This window comes from Pecten maximus, chromosome 12 (genome assembly GCF_902652985.1).
Source record: "Pecten maximus chromosome 12, xPecMax1.1, whole genome shotgun sequence".
In the NCBI taxonomy this organism is placed as follows: Eukaryota; Metazoa; Mollusca; class Bivalvia; order Pectinida; family Pectinidae; genus Pecten; species Pecten maximus.
In genome coordinates this window covers 20,261,780-20,267,335 of record NC_047026.1, presented here as the reverse complement: position 1 = coordinate 20,267,335, position 5,556 = coordinate 20,261,780, and positions in this window count along the sequence as shown.

Sequence of the window (5,556 nt, the reverse complement as noted above, 5' to 3'; positions counted from 1 at the left end):
GTAGATGTATTGCCCCCGGCTGTTTTGAGTTAGTCAGGTTCAGCAAGTAAATATGTAACCTCGGGATATCGTTGTTAGCGACCTTTAGCCTTATATCGTAGATATAATAAATATCATTACAACAAATACTTATGCAGCGGATTGATTATTTTAATGATGTAAGGACACATGTACTTCAAGTGGGATGACGAGAGGGTTGCGTGGTTAGAGTGTTTTTTTTTTTTTTTGCAAAGCTAGAGTGGTGAAATGAGGTCAAGCTAGCGCGCGAGGCATCGTTACAGCAACATCATCCGCAACCGGAGCAGATACGGTGTTGATTATTTGTGACTTTAGGCATTTCAAATATATATTTTATGACAAGGAAACAAGTTGTCTTCTTTGTTCAAAATTGTAGTAATCATTTTATGATTTATTTTCGGCATAGCTGTATAATATTCTTTTTTTGCCCCGGATATGACGCGACAGGTGGCGTTACTGGTCAAGATGAAGTATATGATTGGTCAATGTAGCGGTAAATGGAAAATGCAGCTATGCAATTAAAAACGAAACAAACTTAAGATTGAATGCAAGATGAATAAGTTGATGTATCTATTCAAATGACACATTGATAAAAGTATATCCCTGATTCAATTGCAGTCTTGTTATCACCAAAAATGATTCAAACTGATATAATTTTGTTATCCGTGCTGAAGCGCAATTAGTTCATTAAATAACCACCAGCATTAAAACTATGTCGTTTATATTTTTTAAAGATATTTCTTGTTTAAATCAGAAATTATCGCCTTGGCTTAAATCAGAGACGTTATCACATAATCATACTGCATACTCCGCTTTCACAAACAGCAAGTGTAATAGTCACGTATCCGTAGTCAGTACCAACTTGCTGTCCAGCTATCAGAACTAGGGTCACTCATCATTAACATACAATGTACCATTCCTATTGGAGCATGACGTCATTATCTTCTTTTGATTCTTTTCTATTTTGTTTGAAAATAATGTACTTATTTCAAAGACTAGCGGATCCAGGGGAGGGGGGGTCCTAGGGGGTCAGGACCACCCCCCCCTTTTTTTCGGAGGAGGACATTTTTGTATAGCCTTTTCAGTTAATCTTTTATTATAATTGGTCGCTGTATTAAAAGACAATTGTCTTATTTTTCTTATTTCAGTTATTCTTTTATTATAATTGATCGCTGTACTAAAAGACAATTGTAAAATTTTACTTAATTCAATCAATCGTTTTCTGATTATTGATCGCTCACTTCCAGACAGTTGTCTTATTTCTGTAGCTTACACACCAGATAAAATAATGAAAAACAAAGAATCATGAAATAATTTAGCTTAGTTGATGCTTGATTTGAAGAAGGATTGTATCCCTGACACGACTGTGAGTTACTATATATACATAAAAAATCAGTTATAATACATGACAAGAGGCCAATGGTCTCTGGCAACTTGCTTTCTATCATTGGAGAACACCCATCATATTTTGATTTTGTTTCTAATGTCATTATACAACTCACAAATATTTGGTTAAATGTTACATATACAGTATAGCAGCTATATGTCGCGGGGGTTTTATTTTCGCTATATTTGAGGTTTCCACTAAATTCTAAACTTCAGAGAAATATTGAGCACAACAACGTTTCATAACTTGGTAGTTATGCGAAATGTATTTAAATATTATATAAATATTATAAATAATGAAAAAAAAAAATATCACCTACTCAAAGATGCCCTTTTTGGCTCTCGGTGATAGACTTTGTCCTATAACAATACGGAGCATTGAAAGTAGTATTTTGGCAATTTTCCAAGCAACACTTCTAGTATAACATGAGAATTTTGTGCTTTTGACAAGTTATAACAATGCGTGCGACATAGTACACGCCAACTTTTTGAGAATGCATGTTGTATTTCTAACTCAAATTAACTAATTGAAAAACTGCTGTATAAATGTTTAACTTTAGCTAATCTAGTAAGGAGTGCAACATATCCCTCCAGCCTCTCCCGTTACAGTTCGTATCATTAAAGAATTATTTTGCATCACGTGTATACGACCACTGGATTCAGTTGTACTACAGGACAACATTGTTTTACACTGTCTCAAAGAGTTGTACTAGGAGACAACATTGTTTTACATTGTGTAAAGTATTACTTTGTAAATTTGAAATATAAGGTATAACTGAATTCCAAACAACACGTGACATTTAAACCCGGGGTTGCGTGTTGAAGTCCTAATCCCACCGCTGCCACCACTGTTACAGTTATTATATATCATAATCTCACCGTTGACATCACGATTTTATATACAACAATTGCATTTTACCGCTACCACCAGTTCAAAATTAACTGAACAACAAATTATGTAAGATTATATTTACACTTTATTTACACCATCATAACTTATGTAAATCCATCAAGTAATATCCACGCACTCAATACCAGTCTCCAATATTTCACTATAACTTTTGTTACTAGATATTCATCTACTACTGCAGACCATTCACACTATCCACCACAAACCACTAATTTAGACTAACACCCCCCCCCCCCTCCCCGATCTCTGGTCTATCTTCTCGAATCGAAAATTTTCTCACGTCTATCCTCTATTTAAATACTCCAAAATCCAGACTTCCTCTTTACCTCCCCAACTCCTGACTGACTGTTCTCCAAACTCCCTAGACTAAGTGTGTCCATTTGGCGGAATCCTGCTCCGCTTAAACGTGAAAAGAATAACTTTACTTTATGCTTAAGACCTGCTAAAAGTAACCCAGAGGTCAGCTCATCCGGCCTCGCTGACAAATAATGCCACAGACTTTTCCCACAAGAATTCGCACGGTCACTCTTAGCTACAGCTTTCAACTATAATAATTATCAATGACTACTTTTTGTCAATATCTCCAAAAAGGAAAATTTTGGCGTGGGATTTTTATTGGACACAAACATAGCATCCATTTACTCATGAGCAATACGTTATATACATAGTATTAAATATAGTTGCACATAGATGTTAGAAATATATGTACATTATAACAGGCAAAAATAAAAACAATGACGAAAAACATCACAATAGATATAACTTTGACAACACTGCCAACGTCATCTTTTAATTTTCTGAAATAATGTATATTCAGTAATTCTAAACCTCTGAAGACCTTTGACAAAGTCACTCGCATGTTGTATAACTACTATGCTCTCTGTCGATCCAGGGCATGAAATCACGCTGTGTCTTGCCGTACCATGTTTTCTATCTTTATCAAATATCGAGATGCACAAATATGTTTTTAAAACATAAAAAGCTACTTGTCAGCGAACTACTATCTGTCTGGAGCAGGAGACATTCCAGCAGTGATTACATCATGTGACAATATATAAACAGGGTTTCCATTTACAATAACGCTGCTACTAGCTTAGTACGGCCTTGGAAATCTAGAATAGAATACCAGAAGATATTACAATAGTGATGATGTCCTGTTAGAAATTTAGGTTTGATTTTAAAGCTTCTGTAATGTTTTTCTGTGTATTTGCTCAGTTCTTTTGATCGTAGATCCAATCTTACTCGTGTGAAGCTTCCTGCAAAGATATTTAGATATCATTCAAGGAAGCTGCAATAGAGTCGTTTAATGAAAGAGTCGACGCCGAACGGCTGCCAAACAGACGGACGCCGGTGGGCGCGCCGTGGCATCAGCGCAGGCCAGACTAGCTCATAAGGTTCCGTAACAAATTTATCGTAATCTATCGAGACATACAGAACAATGACTCACAGGAAATATTACAGAATCATATATCCCCCTACTGACCAGAATTATATATCCCCCTACTGACCAGCCACATAGCTCCCAGAGAGACAGCTACATGTAGGCTATCCATCGATAAGATATTGAGCATCCTTGTCCAAATAATGATTCCTACCAATTCCCCTACTAGACCCATCACTCTGCTGTTATGGCAGCTTAACATTGCGTTTTCTTTCATCAAATGACGCTCAAGACCAAATTCGAGAAAAATCCTTCAGTCCGTACAGAAAAAAAAAGAACTATAAAGGATGTACTTTAATTCACGAAATTGTGTTGTACACTCAATTTTATCAAACCACGACTAGTCATTCGGAACAAGTAACGATTTAATCGAAATATCTTAAAAGTAATGGAAGCTTATACATGACATAAACTTTCCGGTCCTGCAGACTAATTGAGCTAAAAACAAAAACAATCAAAGAAAACTACATAGGTCGTTCGATTATCGCATTTTGTATAAAAACTTAAGTTCAAGAGAACTAATCAAACCAAGAGTGCTTTCTTGGAATATCTTTCCGGGTCAAAAGGTCAAAGGTCATTACCACTGTTGGATGATCATTATGTGAATGTGATAAATAAGAAATGTTTGGTCCTGTTTAAGACAGCAAATACGAAGTTATCTGATATCCTGGTCAATAAAGGGGAGGGTAGAACAAAATACGAAATACATATTTTTCAACCTATGTTAATTCTCAAAACTATTTTAAGTACATCACAAGCTATTTTTTTTTACCTTACAGACTGTTAGAGGTTTACGTCCTCGCCACAGCTAAGGTCATACAAGGACCGGATACCGGGACTACTGACTGACACTATTATAGTGTCATCACACTGAAATATCAAACCTTGACATGGTAGCATGACACCAAACCCGATTACATACTGACAGCCAACGTTAAAGCTGAATGTCAAGCAGAGGGCATATTGACCAGTTATGTAAACTTTCATGATATCGGTCAGGAGCAGGGACTTTTAACCGTCCATACCTGGGCAGGCGCTGACGCTAAGGCCAACTGTGAGATATTGCCACTGGTAATAGAAAAATGTATATCACGTCATAGTACCTTCCTTAATACAGGTTTTTAGTTAAAGGTGCATAATATGTAACAGCTCGCTATTTAGATCTTTATGCTCCAGTCATTATCTACAAATGATGGTGGGGTGTTACTGACACTATTTCGTACACCACAATACTTTGAGAGGACATATATGCCATTACGTTATTTAATACAAAATCTATGCAGGCAGTGGCTGTTTGCATATGTCAAGGTCAATCAACAATTTTTTTCAGTGCTCTCTTCATCGTACAACCCAAATTTTCACCAATTTCACTTTTTCAGATTTTACGTAATTATATCACTTCCTGTACACAAAATAATTTTACCTATAAAACAAGGTCTCTGGCTACCAGAGACTAAAGAAATATGTCATTGTCAGAATTGTATATAATAGAATTATTCAATTGCTCTTAAAAGTGTTTTGAATTCAGAATGTACCTCTCATTCCCTAATGGAATTGATGGTTAATATAAATGTTATGTACATAGTGTCAAGAGGAGAGTATAAGGTTACATAACTAGCTCAGAATAAACAGATTTTCGCTTTAGCTTAGTGGTTGTACGTCCGCTCGGAAAGCGAGAGGTCACTATTTCGAGTCCCAGCGAGGGCAGGAGTATCAGTTGTTCTCATGGTTTCTTGTGTCGATACCACTCGGCATTTTACATCCAGATTAATTATGAATGATTTCCTGGTAAACCATGATT